The following is a 19,866-nucleotide window of genomic DNA, read 5'->3' as shown; positions in this document are numbered from 1 at the left end:
TTTGCCTTTCTCTCTCATATCTTCAGTCATCTTGTATCACAGGAGACATGTAAGTGTTCAACTCTGACTAAATCAAAATCAGAGTCAAAGGCAAGTGTTTAACTTATCATGGTCAAACACAAACTCACGTATGAAGTGTTTTAGGCTCAAAGAAGTCAAATATTCTGCATTCCTGAGAAATCTAAATAGTTTCCCATTCTGATGAATATTTTTATGCTGCATTTTGCTGCCACAAACCAAGAGGGTATACTTTTTGAGAGTTGATTTATCACTGAGAAACCGAATTGAGAAACTGAAAGAAAACATTTGGAATCTATGTATTTTTATTTTTTAAATCCACCCCTTGGACCTAGAGATTATTATACGAAATGAAGTGAGTCAGACAGAGAAAGACAAATATCATATAATATCACTTATATGTTAACGCTAAAAATGATACAATGAACTTATTTATGAAACAGAAACAGAATTATAGACACAGAAAACAGATTTATGGTTACCAAAGGGAAAGGTGGGAGAGAGGGCTACATTAGGAGTTAGGGATTAACATACACACACTACTATTTATAGGGCCTCCCATGTGGCTCAGTGCTAAAGAATCTGCCTGCCAAGCAGGAGCCATGGGTTCAATCCTTGGGTCAGGAAGATCCCTAGAAGGACATGGCAACCCACTCCAGTATTCTTGCCTGGGAAATCCCGTGGACAGAAGAGCCCAGTGGGCTACAATCCAAGGGTTCGCAAAGAGCTGGACACGACTTAGCAACCAGACAGCAGCAGCAACACGACTATTTATAAAATACATAATTAATGAGGACCTACTGTATAGCACAGGGAACTCTACTCAATATTCTGTAATAATCTGTATGGGAAAAGAATCTGGAAAAGAATAGATATGTATATGTGTATTACTGAATCCCTTTGCTGTACACCAGAAACTAACACAACATTGTAAATCAACTGTATTCCAATATATAATAAAAATAAATTAAAATAATCCATCCCTGAAAAAGAAGCTAGATGTCAGTTTCCAGTGGGGTGGGGGCTGTTCTCTTGGAGTGGCCACAAGCTAATCCCATACACTTCACCTTTTTGTTCTCGAGCAGATTCTCTGGGGTCCAAGTCTTCCTGTTCAGGTCAGGAAGCTCATTCAGTGGTAATGCAACAGCCTCCAAAGGCAACCTGTCTCGTCACCAAGCTCTGTCAGTCAAATCAGAGGTCCTCCCATCTCTCTTTACCTCACCATTCACCCTCCTGAGCTGCAATTTTTCAGGCGGACACCTGACTTGCCACAGTACCTGCCTCTGTGGAGCTTATTCTGGTTTGTGTCCACTCTCACACTTTCCCCACTGTCCTAGGGCTTAGCTCCTGCATCTAAGCTGTGGTCAGTCTGGAGCTGGGGCCTCAGCTTTGCTTAGTGAGGACTCCCAGATGTCAGCTCCTCTATGAGGGGAGGAGGTAGTGTGGGCACTTGCAAAAGGAGCAATTTGTTTCTTTACTTGGGCCTCATTATTCATCCTACAACCACTATTTTACATCAGCTCTTTTTTTTCCCAACATTTTTTAAAATTTAAATTTATTTATTTTAATTGGAGGCTAATTACTTTACAGTATTGTATTGGTTTTGCCATACATCAACATGAATCCGCCACAAGTGTACACGTGTTCCCCATCCTGACCCGCCCCCCCCACCTTCCTCCCCGTACCATCCCTCTGGGTCATCCCAGTGCACCAGCTCCAAGCATCCACTATCATGCATCGAACTTGGACTGGTGATTTATTTCATATATGATATTATACATGTTTCATTGCCATTCTCCCAAATCATCCCACCCTCTCCCTCTCCCACAGAGTCCAAAAGACTGTTCTATACATCTGTGTCTCTTTTGCTGTCTCGCATACGGGGTTATCATTACCATCTTTCTAATTTCCATATATATGCGTTAGTATACTGTATTGGTGTTTTTCTTTCTGGCTTACTTCACTCTGTATAATGGGCTCCAGTTTCATCCACCTCATTAGAACTGATTCAAATGTATTCTTTTTAATGGCTGAGTAATACTCCATTGTGTATATGTACCACAGCTTTCTCATCCGTTCACCTGCTGATGGACATCTAGGTTGCTTCCATGTCCTGGCTATTATAAACAGTGCTACGATGAACACTGGGGTACATGTGTCTCTTTCAATTCTGGTTTCCTTGGTGTGTATGCCCAGCAGTGGGATTGCTGGGTCATAACGCAGTTCTATTTCCAGTTTTTTATTTTATTTATTTATTTTATTATTATTATTATTTTTAATTAATTAATTAATTTTTAATTTTTACTTTACAATTCTGTATTGGTTTTGGCATAGATTGACATGAATCCACCACAGGTGTACATGCGTTCCCAAACATGAACCCCCCTCCCACCCCCCTCCCCACAACATCTCTCTGGGTCATCCCCGCGCGTCAGCCCCAAGCGTGTCATATCCTGCATCAGACATAGACTGGCATTTCGATTCTTACATGATATTATACATGTTTCAATGCCATTCTCCCAAATCATCACACTCTCTCCCTCTCCCTCTGAGTCCAAAAGTCCGCTATACACATCTGTGTCTTTTTTGCTGTCCTGCATACAGGGTCATCATTGCCATCTTCCTAAATTCCATATATATGTGTTAGTATACTGTATTGGTGTTTTTCTTTCTGGCTCACTTCACTCTGTATAATCGGCTCCAGTTTCATCCATCTCATCAGAACTGATTCAAATGTATTCTTTTTAATGGCTGAGTAATACTCCATTGTGTATATGTACCACAGCTTTCTTATCCATTCATCTACTGATGGACATCTAGGTTGTTTCCATGTCCTGGCTATTATAAACAGTGCTGCAATGAACATTGGGGTACATGTGTCTCTTTCAATTCTGGTTTCCTCTGTGTGTATGCCCAACAGTGGGATTGCTGGGTCATAAGGCATTTCTATTTGCAATTTTTTAAGGAATCTCCACACTGTTTTCCATAGTGGCTGTACTAGTTGGCATTCCCACCAACAGTGTAAGAGGGTTCCCTTTTCTCCACACCCTCTCCAGCATGTATTGCTTGTAGACTTTTGGATCGCAGCCATTCTGACTGGCGTGAAATGGTACCTCATTGTGGTTTTGGTTTGCATTTCTCTGATAATGAGTGATGTTGAGCATCTTTTCATGTGTTTGTTAGCCATCTGTATGGCTTCTTTGGAGAAGTGTCTGTTTAGTTCTTTGGCCTATTACATGAGCGCTTGAATAGGCCCTGTTCTTCAAGGCACAAAGCTGAATTCAAAAGGGACTCACCTTCCAATATCTCATAGTCTATGGAGATACAGACAGACAGAAACGGATGATTACAATGCAATGCGGAGGCAAGGAGGTAGAGACAGGCCCAGGAATGATGGGGGTGGGCAGCAACAAGGGCCAGCTGACCCCTGATGGCCAGTGGAAGGGGCCACCTTGTTTTCCTCCAGCTAACACCAGGAGTGTGTTCGAGTCTTCATCTTCCCCACAGTACTCAAGACGACTGTGAACGTCTTCTGTTTTCAATTCAGTTTTTATTTTCATCAAAATGTTTAAATTATGAAACGTTTCAAGCATGTATCAAAATGCTGAGAAAAATATCCTAGAAGCTCAGGGGCAGTTTTGTGTGACAGTTGGGAGCACAGGCTCCAGAGCTGAGTGTCGGCAATCAGTCCCAGCTCTGCCTCCCACCGATGGGTGACAGAAGCAGCGAGCTGTCTGACACAGGAACAGTCACGGCCGCCTCGTCAGACTGCTGTGAGGGGAAGTGAATCCAGCCTTGGAATGCCCTAGACCAGAACCCAGCAAACACCCAGATAAACGTGTTAGCTTTTATGGTTTCTAGCAGGCATAATAGTAGATGTAGTTTTTGTCATCAAATTGCCTACATCTGAATCCCAGCCTGCTCTGTCATCTGGTAACGGTGTGATCTTGAGTAAGTTGTTCACTTTCTGTACTTCAGTTCTTTTATCTGAAAGAATATAGATAGTACTCAAGCAACCTCATAGGATTGTTTTAAGGAATTGAGTGAAGTAAGACCTGGAAGTTTCCTACAATGGTTCTGGCACATAATAATTCCCACAAATACTATCTACTTATCACTACAGAACAAAAACTTGTCATTTACATTTTATAGATCACTCATGGCAGCCACAGTGATCTATTAAAAGGCAAATAAGGACAAGGGAACAAAGGCCATACAGTGGAGCAAAGATAGTTTTCTTAACAAATGGTACTGGAACAATTGGTCAACCACACGCCAAAGGATGAATCTAGACACAGACCTTATACCCTTCACAAAACTGTAAAACTCCTAGAAGGTGACATCAGAGAAAATCTAGATCACCTTGGGTATGGTAATGCTTTCTTAGACACAACATCCAAGACATGATCTATGAAAGAAATAATCGACAAGTTGGACTTCATTAAACTTAAAAACTTCTCTATGGGACTTCCCTGATATTACAGTAGATAAGAATCCACCTGTCAGTGCAGGGGACATGAATTCAATCCCTGGTCTGAGAAGATTTCACATGCCACAGAACAACTAGGCCTTTATGCCACAACTGCTGAGCCCACGTGCCTAGTCTGTGCTTCACAACAAGAGAAGGCGCTGCAATGAGAAGCCTGTGCCCCAAAGCAAAGAGAAGCCCCCACTTACCACAACTAAAGAAAGTTTGCACTCAGCAACAAAGACCCAGCACAACCAAGAATAAATTAAAATTTAAAAATAAATAAAATTTTTTAATTAAAAAAAAATCCAACTCTGTGAAAGACAATATCGAAAAGGTTAGACGATGGGAAGACAAGCCACAGACTGGGAGAAAATATTTATGAAAGACACAACTGATTGATAAAGGATGCTGTCCGTAATGTACAAAGAACTCTTAAAACTCAACAATAACAAAACAATCTGGTTTTAAAAACAAGCCAAAGACTTTGACTGACACTGCTCCAGAGAAGATACACAGAGAACAAATAAGCACATGGACAGATGCGCTAGGGCAGGTCACCAGGGAAATGCAAATTAAAACAATGGGGCGCCACTAAGTACCCATTAGAACAGCCAAGACCCAGAACATTGCCAGTGCCAAATGCTGGTGAGGATGCGTTTCAGCACCAGAAATTGCTGGCGGAAATGCAAAATAGCACAGCAACTTTGGGAGACAGTTTGTCAGTTTCTTATAAAACTAAACCTACTGTTATCCTACAATCCAGCACTCCTTGGTATTTACTCAAGGAGGTAAAAAGCTACATCCACATGAAAGCTCCGTATGAATGTTTACAGAAGCCTTACTCATGATTGCCAAAATCATGAACCAAGCAACTAAGACATTGTTCAATAAGTGGATGGATAAATAAACTGTGATACGCTATTTACAATAGCTACGACATGGAAGTAACCGACATGTCCATTGGCAAATGAATGGGTAAGGAAGTTGTGGTACATATATACAATGGAATATTACTCAGCTATAAAAAAGAACGCATTTGAGTCAGTTCTAATGAGGTGGATGAAACCCATTATACAGAGTGCAGTAAGTCAGAAAGAGAAAGACAAATACTGTAATATTAATGCATATATATGGAATTTAGAAGGATGGACATGATGATCCTATATGCAGGTCGACAAAGGAGATACAGATATAAAGAACAGACGTCTGCACTCAGTGGGAGAAGGCAAGGGTGGGGTGATTTGAGAGAAGAGCTTTGAAACCTGTACATTACCATATGTAAAATAGATGACCAGTGCAAGTTCCGTGCATGAAGCAGAGCATCCAAAGCCAGTGCTCTGGGACAACCCAGAGGGATGGGGTGGGGACAGATGTGGGAGGGGGGCTCAGGATGTGAGGACGCATGTGTACCTGTGGCCAATTTATGTTGCTATATAGCAAAAATGATCACAATACTGTAAAGTAATTACCTTCCAATTAAAATGAATTAATTAAAAATAAACAAAAAATATAATTGCTAAGGGAAATATAACTTTGAGTTATTTCACTTTGGGAACTGATAGCTATATTTTTAAACAACAGTGTGAATGAATATCTGTTTTTAAACTGATTTAGATAAAATGCTTCAGGACATGAGGAAAAGGTATTATACCAGTTTTGCTTTTTCAAAAATGCTACTGTTAAAGTAATTTGGAACCTAAAACAAACACATTAACTGAATCCAAGAATGGTATGTTTTCCTTTCATATAACTAAGATGAAAACTGGGAAGCCATCATTTGACTGTCAGAATTGTACAATTTTATTCACTGATACTATTAACGGAATGAACTGAGGTCTCTATTTCAATTTGGCCATGCAGGATTTCATGTTTATATTTTTTTCTACTTATTTTTTTTAAAACCATGGTTTTTAAAAGTTAACACATTTTGATTATTTAATACACTGAATTTAATGATGATAAAATTGTATTAGCCAAAATAGAATCGTTAAATCTTTGAATAGCCACTTACGATTATGGTATATTCTCAATTCAGAGTTGCTAAGGAAAAACTCCATGCAAAACAATTTTATTCACTCAGATATCAAGATTATTATTAAAAATAAAATGCTATTTATTTCCATGCTGGGGAAAAAATAAACTGATACATCCAGACAATAGAATATTATTCATCACTAGAAAGAGCCATCAAGCCATGAAAAGACATGAAGGAAACTTACACGCATATTGCTAAGTGAAAGAAGCCAATCTGAAAAGGCTGCACGCTGTTTGATTCCAACTCCACAACATTCTGGAAGAGGCAAAACTAGGGAGACTATAAAAAGATCAGTGGTGGCCAAGTGTGGGAGGCGGAAGATATGAATAGACAGAGCACAGAGGGTTTTTAGAACAGTGAAAATTCTCTGATATTATAATGGTGGATACATGTCATTACACATTTGTCCACACCCATAGAATGTATAACACCATGAGTGGTAGATGATGGGTTCAGTGTATGTTTGTCTTTGGTAATGAAGGTACCATTCTGGAGAGTGATGTTGATAATGGGGGCGATTATGTATGTGTAGGTGCAGGTGTATGAAAATTCTGTAGCTCCCTCTCAATTTTGTGGTAAATCTAAAACTGCTCCAAAAAATAAAATCTTTTCTACTTTTTAATGTGGAGCATTTTGAAGTCTTTATTGAATTTGTTACAACACTGCTTCTGTTTTGTGTTTTGATTTTTTGACCAAGAAGCATGTGGGTCTTAGCTCCACGACCAGGGATTGAGTCCACACTCGCTGTATTGGCAGGTGAAGTCTTAACCACCGGACTACCAGTGACGTCCCTATAAAATCTTTTTTAAAATTGTAAATCAGTTCCTGTTACTTTTCTGTGCAAAACCCTCCAATGGTTTCCCATCATACTCAGAATAAACCCCACATTCCAGACTGCGATATGTCAGACCCTCAAGATATACTTGCTAGCTTCCTGTCCCTACTTCTTCCTCTTGTTCTTGTCCTAAAGTAAAAGTGTAAAGTGAAAGTTGCTCAGTAGTGTCTGACTCTTTGTGACCCCATGGACTATGCACAGTCCATGGAATTCTCTAGGCCAGAATATTGAAGTGGGTAGCCCTTCCCTTCTCCAGACAATCTTCCCAACCCAGGGATCGAACAGGGGTCTCCTGCATCACAGGTGGATTCTTTACCAACTGAGCTATCAGGGAAGCCCTTGTCCTACTGGACTTTCTGTGCCTTTGAACTTGATACCACATCCCACCTCAGGGCCTTTGCATCTAACATTCCTTCTGCCCAGATCTGCTTGCCCTGCATTCCCTGTTTCACTCAGGTCTCTGCTCCGAGGTTACATGTGTCAAGAGGTCCTCCCTGAATCTCAAAAGAACTCTTTCACCCCTTACCTGCTTTCCCTTTCCAACCAGTCAGAATCGATACTGCCCATAGCTCTAGAGCAGGTCTTTCTGTTGTTGGATCTTTGTGAGGTCTTGGGGGCCAGGGAAAGGGGTTGGTGTGACTAGGATGGGCAAGGGGAACAATGGAGGACCACTAAGGGTAGCAACTATTTGCCTGTTATTAGAGATTTCTTTACATATTTCAGGAGGGCAGCATGGGTCCATTCCACTCTATCACTAGGGCCTAGAGCCATGCCAGGCAGATATTAGGCACTTGAGAAATGTTGGTTTAATTGAGTAAATAAAGAAACAAGGACCAGCAAGAGCAACACTTTGGAGTGAGAAAGTCCAAACAGCTTTAGGCATGAGGGAGGAAGGTGGAGAAGTGTTCCTGGATGCTGGATTTGATGGAAGCCAGGCAAGTGAAGAAGGACCGGTCTCCATCCCTTTGGCAGCCACTCCTCATCCACTGCAGGAAAGTGGGGGCTGCTCTATCGTCCCCTGGGTGTTGCTCCTCTGGCCCACTGTGCCTGCTGATGACTTTGCTGGAGGGGTTGGCCTACTGATTTGGAGACCTGGTCCAGCTCCGAAATTCACTCTTCCCTCCACGTGGGTGGCACGGAGTGAAAGTGGGGGAGGGACAGAACTCCCTGGCCTGCCCTGCCTGTAGTGCCCACGCTACCACCCAAGGCTCTGAAGGCGCTCCAGGGTACACTCACAGCATTTCAGGGTGTAACAGGGCCCCATGCTCAGAAGGACTCTACACTTGGTTTCAGTTCAGTTCAGTTCAGTTGCTCAGTCGTGTCCGACTCTTTGCGACCCCATGAATCACAGCACGCCAGGCCTCCCTGTCCATCACCAACTCCTGGAGTTCACTTAATACTCTGCTAATGCCGTTTGGAAATTTTAATGATTTTTGAACAAGGGATCTTGTTCAAAAGGTCATTTTGCACTGGGCCCTGCAAATTATATGGCCTTCCTGGGTAGCTCTGCTGGTAAAGAATCCACCTGCAATGCAGGAGACCCCAGTTTGATTCCTGGTTTGAGAAGATTCCCTGGAGAAGGAGATACCCTCTCCAGTATTCTTGGGCTTCCCTTGGTGGCTCAGATGGTAAAGAATCTGCCTGCAATGCAGGAGAACTGGGTTTGAACCCTGGGTTGGGAAGATCCCCTGGAGGAGGGTGCGGCAACCCACTCCAGTATTCCTGCATAGAGAATCCCCATGGACAGAGGAGCCTGGCAGGCTAGGAGTTGCAAAGGGGTTGCAAAGAGTCAGACATGACTGACCAAGCAAGCACAGCACAGCTGCAAATTATGTAGCTGGACCTGAGAATATCATTCCTGTAAAACAAGAAAATAGCTCACCCAAGTTCAGCCCCACCCTCAGAGAAACAGTCTTCTCACTGTGGGAGGAAACCGCAGAGCCCTGGGCCTGCCTGCAAAGCAAAGTGAAACCCATCACCCAGCTTCATACCCTCGGGCAGCCACACAAAATTAGAAGTTTTAAAGAACTTCTAAAGTTTCTTCTCCCCAAGCAGAAAGGACAGCATCAGGATTTACGATTCTCTGGTATAAAGAGCCTGTAGGGTCTCGAAGAGTCAGACACAACTGAGCGACTTCACTTTCACTTTTCACTTTCATGCATTGGAGAAGGAAATGGCAACCCACTCCAGTATTCTTGCCTGGAGAATCCCAGGGACTGGGGAGCCTGGTGGCCTGCTGTCTATGGGGTCGCACAGAGTCGGGCACGACTGAAGCGACTTAGCAGCAGCAGAGAGCTCTAGGCATGCAGAATGCATGGAGAATGAATGCTCCCTCTGCAGTGCACCCATTCACACCTCAAGGCCTTTGGTTTTTTCTGTTGGTTTGTTGCTGATGGGGTAGAGATATCTTGACAACTGAATTCCAGCTTCTCAGACTTAATGTGCTTGCTAAGTTGCTTCAGTCGTGTCTGGCTCTGTGCAACCCTATGGACTGTCGCCCACCAGCTGTCCATGGGATTCTCCAGGCAAAAACAGTGGAGTGAGTTACCATTTCCTTCTTCAGGGGAATCTTCCAAACCCAGAGCTCAAACCCACATCTCTTAGGTCTCCTGGATTGGCAGGCAGGTTCTTTACCACTAGCGCCAGCTGGGAAGCCCAAAGAGTTTCCTCATAGACACCGGATGTTGCCCCATAAGACTTTCAGGTGAGAGACAGGAGAAGACTGAGCTTGAGGCTGTGGCTACACGGAGCTCCAGGTCGTTCAAGTTCAGGTGTTTGCTTTTTTTTTTTTTTTTTCAGGGGTTTGAAACCTCCAGAGGCCAGGTCTGTTTTCATTTACCTGGGTACATCTACCACCTGGCACAGTGCCTTAAATGTAGCCTGGCTCAATCAGTGTTCATTTTAACCAGTGAATTAAAGCCACTGGCCCATTCAGCAGCTGTGCCCTGAGCCCCTGCTATGTGGCAGGCATAGTACTAGGGTATGGGGGCTTCAGCTATGAGGCATGTGAGTCTCCTTTGGGCTGCAGTGTATGCATCTGGCTCTCTTACTTGATCTCAAACTCAACATGCCCAAATGTGAGCTCACAGGCCTTGGCCAAACCTGGTCCCCCACTCTAGTTCACCACTGAGTGGACAATGGCATTATTTAGAGCAGCAACTGGCAGCCCCAGACCCAAACTGCCTGAGTGTGGGTAGTGGCCAAGCCCTTTGGTTGAATGTGTTACTGTACTCTTAATTTCCTCAGGGAGTTGTGACGATTGAGTCAGCTGATGCATGTAGAATCACACATGCCGTGACCACCTATTATGATCACCTATACAGGTACTCAGGTTTCCCTGGTGGCTCAGACAGTAAAGAATCTGCCTGCAATGCAGGAGACCTGGGTTCAATCCCTGGGTTGGGAAGACCCCTGGAGAAGGGAATGGCAATCCATTACCGTATTCTTGCCTGGAGAATTCCATGCACAGAGCTTGGTGGGCTAGAGTTTATGGAGTCGAAAAGAGTTGGACATGACTGAGCAACTAACGCACAAACACATACAAGTACTCGAGCGAGAAAACCAGGCTTGACACCTCCTCCTCCAACCTATATCCCTGTGTTCTATTAGATCCCTTCTCAGTGGCTGAGGAATCTGTTCAGGTCTTTCTCTCTTTGCCAGCAATGTCCTGGTCCAGTCTGTCAACTGGACTACTACAGTTATCCACAACTGATATTTGCACCTCCACTCTTGTTTTTTCTGTTCTTCATGCTACAGCTAGACTGCTCTTTCCAAACATTGACCTGTTCATGTCACCCTGCCTACACAATCCTCAGGGTTTTCAGCTTCTTCTTTTTTTTTTTGCATAGACTATCTCTGCAAGTCTCTTAATCCTCAATTTCTTACACCATAGAGATTTGTGAGTAGTTTATTTAATCATATATATTTGAAACATTAGGAATTTCACTTTCATTCTTTTTTTAAAAATTTATTTATTTTTTATTTTACTTTACAATTCTGTATTGGTTTTGCCATACATTGACATGAATCCACCACGGGTGTACATGCGTTCCCAAGGGTTTTCAGCTTCTACTCACACCACTTTCCCCTTTGCTCTCTGCTCCACCAAGAGAGGCACCACTGACATTTTGAAACAGATCATTCGTTGTGGCAGGGGATTGTCTTATGCATCACAGGATATTTGGCAGCACCTCTGACTTCTGGCTACTAAATGCCAGGAGAAACCCTCCTCATAAGTTGTGACAAAAAATATATTTCCAGACATAGCCAAATGTCCCCTGCAGATGCAAAATCACCCCGTTAAAAATCTTTGATGTAAAGTGCTGTTTTCTCACCCGAAACGAGGGAACAGGCTGCTCCTTCTGCTTAGAGTTCTCTCTGGGTCTTGCCCTTCTTCCTAGTTAACCACTTCTTGACCCAGAATTTCCATTCCATCATCACTTCCCCAGGAGAGCTTCTCTGACCCCTCTGCCTCCCTGGTCCCCCATCATAAATTCATCTAATGTTGGGTATTCTCCTATGTGGAATATGTTACAAGGCAATCAAAAGATGGTGCTAGTGGTAAAGAATCTGCCTGCCGATACAGGAGACACAAGAGACGTGGGTTCAATCCCTGGGTCAGGAAGATTCCCCTGGAGCAGGAAATGGCAACCCACTCCAGTATTCTTGCCTGGATGATTTCATGGACAGAGGAGTCTGGTGTGGTACAATCCATGGGGCTGCAGCGAGTCAGACTGAGCAACTAAGAACACACACACAAAGCAAATGGTTGTTTTACAATCCACATAGTTGTAATTTTGCTGTTACTTGTATGCTTGTGTATACTGACAGTTGTCTCATCCAACAGACTGTAAACTCCACGAGGGCAGGTATTGGGCTTGCTTCCAGCACCTTCTAATCCTAGGATACATCGTATGGCTGTGACTGATACACAGTTGGTGGTCTATCAGTATTCAATAAATCAATAGATGCATGAATATACAGCTCCTACCCTCATGGAGTTGCTTTCTAGGGAGGAGATAGGCAAATCAACAAGTAAATTCAACACAAAGTTCAGTGATGAAATAAGTCTTCCTGAGAGTACACAGTCTCAGGGAGGCCAGAGATGCTGCTGGAGGAGGTGGTATCCCAGATCCCGTCAGGAGACTGGAAAGGTCATTTAGAACTGAACTAAATGAGGGACAGAGGAGAAAACACGGGGAATGTGGGGGCACCAGGTGGAAGAATCAGCTTGAGAAGACTCAGAAGTGAGACCACAAGCTTTTCAAGTTCTGCTTCTTCTCTAACCTTTCTGCCCCCTTCTAACTCCTGTTAGGTCTCTGCATAGATGACCCCCATCAGAAGCAGGTGGGAATGGAGACAGGAGGAACCCCTGCTGGCTCTCAAGTAGAGGAACCAACCAATCTATGTGCTCAGGACTGTCTTGAGTTTAGCATTAAAAATCCCACATCCTAGGAAACCCCTATTCCCTGAACAAATCAGATAGCTGGTCACCCTGACCGGCGTTTGCCCATGACCATCCATTCCCCCGGAAAGAGCAGTACGGCATCTGACCACCTGGGAATAATCTCTGGGTTTGAGTCTGGCTCCGTTCCTCACCATGTCTATAATTCTGGGGAAGTTGTGTTTTCCTCTCCTGCTCAGGCTCCCCTGCCTCATACATCTGGTGCAAGGGCCTAATGAGAGGATGTCTATGAATAAGCTTTGTAGGCTTTGAAGTATGAGGAATTTTTATGATTATTCCTCTCTGGATCATTCAGGCCTGAAAGTGCTGGAAATCCCTGCAGGGCCCTATTCAGGACTCAGGGAAGCTGCTCACTCTCTCTGCCCTGAACCATCTGCCTGCCAGGTGGCCCCTGCCAAGGCCTGTCTATTTGGGCAGCCGCCCCCTGGACTTCTGGTCTGGCCACCTCGACTCCAGCTTGCACCTCCTTTTCCTTTCACTGGGGAAACAAACACGTTTAGAGTTAGAGGAATAAAGCCACTCTATAAAACATTGGTCTGTAGGAGAAAAGCTTCTCATTGCTTTAGAGAGCGTGCACACCACAGAGCACGGCTCCCCAAACGCTTCTCCAAGTGAAACACATAGGAGGCACTGAAGCCAAGAGGCAAGCACATTGGGCGGGCCCTCACTGTAGAAGCAGGAGCCTGCATCCTCTCCTCTAATCTCTTCCTGGAAACTGTCCTTTTCTCCTGCAGCTCGGGGCTGTTTACTCTGGTTTACCTCCCGCCTGAGTGGTTCACATCCACATGGCCCACACAGAGGCTGCATTGTGACCTGTGACTCTGACCACCTCCCAGATACCCAGGCTGTGAAATGGATTCTGAGCTGGCCAGGCCAGCTCTGTGGTTCTGGGGCTTCCGTGAGGGCTAAGTGGGCTTGACAGTTGCTCATAAGGCCTTGGGATAGGCTTGCCAGAGAAAACACAGGATGCACAAATAGTACTCAGGTCCTACTTACACTAAAAATTTTGTGTTGTTTCTCTGAGATTCATTTTTTTTAAATGTGAACCATTTTTTTCTTAAGTCTTTATTGAATTTGTTACAATGTCATTTCTGTTTTATGTCTTGTTTTTGGGGCCAGGAGGCATGTGGGATCTTAACTCCCCAACCAGGGATCAAACCCACACCTCCTGCTTTGGAAGGTGATGTCTTAACCACTGGCTCACTAGGGAAGTCCCTGAAATTCAACTTTAACTGGGCTTACTACATTTTTTTCACTAAATCTGTGAAACCCATCTTGGGAGATCATTTTTCCACCTTGGCAGCCTGTTTTCACTTCCTGGTGGGACTGGCCCATGCTTTTCCTTTCTTGCTGAGATTTCTGGGTTCAGTCTTATTCCTGTCCCCTGCTGATGGGTCATGAAATTCCCAGGCATTATCAGGTGGGTTTTCAAGTGACTTGCTCTAAAGTCTATACCTACTGAATGGATGAGAGAGTTGATGTGAAATGAGAAGGCAACCAAACCAGGGCATCTGACAAGATTGTGAAAAGAACACTTGTAGACACAGAAACTATAACCGCAGTTGGTTTCAGTGAGTGAAATAGGTGTGGGAAGATCTTTGGCTGGGTAGCCATCTGTTGCTGAGGCGCTGGAAGTGAAAGGGTTAGACGTCGCCCCTGTCTTTTAGCTTTGGAGTTTTGGCTACTGGGAAGAGCGGTGTGTCATGTGTCTATTTGTATCCAGGAGTTTGCAAGGGCCCTGGAAGAAAGGTGTTGGGGTTGCAATCTCTTTTCTTGGACTTTCAAAATATTAGGCCTTGTGTGATGGAGGAAGTAGGCTGGGCTGAGGCCAGGGAACAGGGAAGGTAATGGGGCTGGAGGTGTGGGGTGGTGGGACCTTCTCCAGAAAACACTCACAAAGGAAGGAGGTGGGAAGAAACGGGGTGAATGAAGGAGCGATAGTTCTGGACATGGTGTAGCTGACTTGTTGTCGTTTAGTCACTAAATCATGTCTGACTCTTTGTGACCCCATGGGCTGTAGCCTGCCAGGCTTCTCTGTCACTGGGACTTTTCAGGCAAGAACGCTGGAGTGAGTGGCCATTTCCTTCTCCAGTGTGTAGCTGATAGTGGAGCCCATTTTGATCCCGGTCCAACTTGGGAGTATTGGAGGGTGAGGGAAGAGTATGAACTAAAGGAGCTGAGCTGTTGAGAGTTGTACACTTAGGGCCCAGGCAGTTTTTCTGCAGGGGGTGTTCATTGTGGGGATCGTCTCTCATTCCCTGAGGAACACGAAGACTGGACAACTTGGCACAATCTTTGAGGGCAACTGTAGAGATAGCAAGCTGTGCTATGGGAACACCTGTGTGGTAACTTAGTGAGCCCTTAGCTTGGAGCTTGGCCAGCGCCTTGGTACCCTCTCTGATACACCTGCAGGTTGGAGGCAACTGAGGTGGAGATGGTGGTTCGGAGCTCCGAGGTCCTCAGGACACTGTTCCATGATGGCCAAGTTTCTTCTCTTCCAGCAGGTGGCAGCAGGTGAGTAAAGAGAAGCACCAGGTTGGTTTGAGGGGCACAGATAGGGAGGGAGGGATGTGTGTGTGCAGATTGGGGGAGGACAAACCGGGTAAACAACCAGACTTTTCCAATTCGGCAATTGGGGGCTCCCAGTAATCGTAATTCATTTATTAAAGAAATGGAACCCGACTGGCTATTCAAGGGTGAGTGAGATCAGGCCCTTCACCTTTAGGAGAAACATATTCGGAAGAAGCTGTCCGTTTGGATACAAGCTGACATCAGACTAAACTTCTTTTGATTAAACTTCTTCCAAAGGAAAGGGCTTTTTCAATTTTGTTATTTGTTATCTTTCAGGAACATTCAACTTGTAAAGAATGAGGAAAAGGGAGGGTTAGGCCTATGTTTAGAGGGTTCCCCTTTCTCCGAGTGGGTGCGGCTGCCTCTGAGTTCTAGAAGGTGGAAGGCAGGTTGGATTTCAGGCCCCTGAAGCTTCTTCAGATTTGGTCTCAGTGCAACCTTGTTGTTATTCAATCATGAAGTCACGTCACTCTATGCCCCATGGACTGCAGCACTCCCGGCTCTTCTGTCCTCCCCTATCTACTGGAGTTTGCTCACATTCGTGTCCATTGAGTCAGTGATGCTATCTAACCATCTCTTCCTCTGCTGCCCCCTTCTCCTTTTGCCTTCAATTTTTCTGAGCATCAGGGTCTTTTCCAATTAGTTGGCTCTTTGCATTAGCTTCAGCCATCAGTCCTTCGAATGAGTATTCAGGACTGATTGATTTTATCTCCTTGCACTCTAAAGGACCCTCAAAAGTCTTCTCCAAAACCACAATTCAAAAACATCAGTTCTTCAGTACTCAGCCTTCTTTATGGTCCAACTCTCCCATTCATATGTGACTACTGGAAAAACCATAGCTTTTACTATATAGACATTTGTCGGCAAAGTGATATTTCTGATTTTTAATGTGCTGTTTAGGTTTGTCTTAGCTTTTCTTCCAAGGAGCAAGTGTCTTTTTAAAATTCATGGCTACAGTCAACATCTGCAATGATTTTGGAGCCCAAGAAAATAAAATCTGTCATTGTTTCCACTGTTTCCCCATCTATTGGCCATGAAGTGATGGGACCAGATGCCGTGATCTTAGTTTTTTGAATGTTGAGGTTTAAGCCAGCTTTTTCACTCTCCTCTTTCACCTTCATCAAGAGGCTCTTTAGTTCCTCTTTACTTTCTGCCATTAGAGTGGTATCATCTGCAAATCTGAGTTTATTGATATTTCTCCTGGCAATCTTGATTTCAGCTTACAATTCACCCAGCCCAGTACTGGATGATGTACTCTACATAGAAGTTAAATAAGCAGGTGACAATATACAGCCTTGACATACGCCCTTCCCAAATTTGAACCAGTCATTTGTTCTTTGTCCCATTCTATTTCTTCTTGACCCGCAAACAGGTTTCTCAGGAAACAGGTAGTCTGGTACTCTTTAAAAATTCTCTTTTAAGAATTTTCCACAGTTTGCTGTGACATACACAATCAAAGGCTTTAGCATAGTCAATGAAGCAGAAGTAGATATTTTTCTGGAACACCTTTCCTTTCTCCATGATCCAGTGAATGTTGGCAATTTGGTCTCTGGTTCCTCTGCCTTTTCTAAATCCACCTTATACATCTGGAAACTCTTGGTTCATGTACTGCTGAAGCCTAACTTGAAGGATTTTGAGCATTACTTTGTCAGCATGTGAATGAGTGCAATTGTATGATAGTTTGAACAATATTTGGCATTGCTCTTCTTTGGGATTGGAATTAAAACTGACCTTTTCAGTCCTATGGTCACTGCTGAGTTTTCCAAATTTACTGACATATTGACTGTAGCACTTTAACAGCATCAGCTTTTAGGATTTGAAATAGCTAGGCTGGAATGTCATCATCTCCCCTAGCTGTATTCATAGTAATGCTTCCTCAGGCCCACTTGACTTCAAGCTCCAGGACGTCTGGCTCTAGGCGAGTGACACACCGTCATGGTTATCCAGGTTGTTAAGGCCTTTTTAGTCTAGTTCTGTTAATTCTGCCACCTCTTCTTAATCTCTTCTGTTTCTTTCAGGTCCTTGCTGTTTCTGCCCTTTATTATGCTCATCTTTGCATAAAATGTTCCCTTTGTATCTCTAATTTTCTTGAAGAGATCTCCAGTCTTTCCCATTCTATTGTTTCTCTCTATTTCTTTGCATTGATCACTTAGGAAGGCTTTCATATCTCTCCTTGCTATTCTTTGGAACTCTGCATTCAATTGGGGTATATCTTTCCCTTTCTCCTTTGCCTTTTGCTTCTCTTCTTTTCTCAGCTATTTGTAAGGCCTCTTCAGACAACCACTTTGCCTTCTTGCATTTCTTTTTCTTTGGGATGGTTTTGGTCATTGCCTCCTGTACAATGTTATAAAACTACCTCCATAGTTCTTCAGGCACTCTATCGGATCTAATTGAATCTATTCTTCACCTCCACTGTATAATCATAAGAGATTTGACTTAGGTCATACCTGAATGGCCTAGTGGCTTTCCTTACTTTTTTCAATTTAAGCCTGAATTTTGCAAAAAGGAGCTCATGATCTGAGCCACAGTTAGCTCCAGGTCTTGTTTTTGCTGACTGTACAGAGCTTCTCCATCTTTGACTGCAGAGAACATAATCAATCTGATTTTGATGTTGACCATCTGGTGATGTCCATGTGTAGAGTCATCACTTGGGTGGTTGGAAAAGGGTGTTTGCTTTGACTAGTGTGTTCTCTTGACAAAACACTGTTAGCCTTTGCTCTGCTTCATTTTGTACTCCAAGGCCAAACTTGTCTGTTACTCCAGGTATCTCTCGACTTCTTACTTTTGCATTCCAGTGCTCTGTGATGAAAAGGACATCTTTTTTGATGTTAGTGCTAGAAGGTCTTGTAGGTCTTCACAGAACTGGTCAACTTTAGCTTCTTTAGCATCAGTGGTTGGGGCATAGATTTGGATTACTGAGATATTGAATGATTTTCCTGGGAAACGAATTGAGACCATTCTATCATTTTTGAAGTTGCCCCCAAGTACTGCATTTCAGACTCTTTGTTGACCATGCAGACTACTCCATTTCTTCAAAGGGATTCTTGTCCACAGTAGTAAATATAATGGTCATCAGAATTAAGTTCACTGATTCCCATCCATTTTATTTCACTATTTCCTAACATGTCGATGTTCAATCTTGCCATCTCCTGCTTGACCACGTCCAATTTACATTGATTCATAGATCTAACATTCCAGGTTCCTATGCAATATTTTCCTTTCCATCAACAGACTTTACTTTAACTATCAGACACATCCACAACTAAGCATCTTTGCTTTGACCCAGCTGCTTCATTCTTTCTGGAGCTGTTAGTAACTGCCCTCTGTTCTTCCCCATATCATATCAGATACCTTCTGATATGGGGGGGGGGGCTTATCTTCCAGCATCATATCTTTTTGCTTTTTCATACTCTTCATGAGGTTCTCCAGGCAGGAATACTGGAGTGGGTTGCCATTCCCTCCTCCAGCGGACCGCATTTTGTCAGAACTCTTTACTATGACCCATCCATTTTGGGTGGCCCTGCACTGCTTGGCTCATAGCTTCATTGAGTTGTGTGAGTCCCTTCACCATGACAAGGCTGTTATCCATGAAGAGGCAGTGCAACCTTATATTCTAATAAAGGATGTCTAGAACAGGGGTCCCCAACCTTCAAGATCTAATCCTGATGATCTGAAGTGGAGCTGATGTAATAATAATAAAAATAAAGGGCACAATAAATGTAATGAGCTTGAATCATTTCAAAACCATCCCTTCACCCACCCCAGGTCTGTGGAAAATCTGTCTTCCACAAAAGCAGCGCCTAGTGTCAAAAGGTTGGGGACCTCTGTTCTAGAACATAAACCGCCTTGCCCTATCATGGCATCATTGTAGTAATATAATCAGTGAGCGATGACTGTGTACCAGGTACTACTCTAAGCACTTTACATATTTACTTGGAACCTTTTGTTCCTTACAGCAGCAACTTCAGGTGAGAAAACAGAGTAACTTGCTCAAGGTAACAGCAGAGGTGGAGCCTGATTGCTCACTTACACACCTGCAGTCCTGCTGGACGTGGAAAGTTCTGTAGGGAAATTCAGGCAAGGCAAGGAGAAAACAAGAGAGAAAGTGAAGCCGAACCACAAGCAAAACTGGCAACAAAACGCTTGGCATGACGTCCTATTTACTAGAGAGAAGCCACATGCGTAGTTAGCTCTTAGCTTTTCTGCAATCAGTGGGAAGAGGAAAATCAACATCATCTTAAGCATCTGAGTATCTCTAAGGTATAAAGTTCAAGTACAGGGGAGAAGCACAACTATTTGTGGAACTAAGATAAAAGGAAATTGTCTCCCGCTGGTCTTTGAAGAGCCACTTATCCAAGGTCTCACAGCTGCTCAGCCAGAATTTAAACCACATGGTTTCAGAAACCACATTCTCAGACACAGCCCCCCTCTGCCTCTGGAGCTGGAGCTGGCGCTCCTAGTAAATGTTTCTC

Source organism: Oryx dammah, unplaced genomic scaffold (genome assembly GCF_014754425.2).
Source record: "Oryx dammah isolate SB20612 unplaced genomic scaffold, SCBI_Odam_1.1 HiC_scaffold_28, whole genome shotgun sequence".
NCBI lineage: Eukaryota > Metazoa > Chordata > Mammalia > Artiodactyla > Bovidae > Oryx > Oryx dammah.
Note: the sequence above shows the minus strand (reverse complement) of the source record.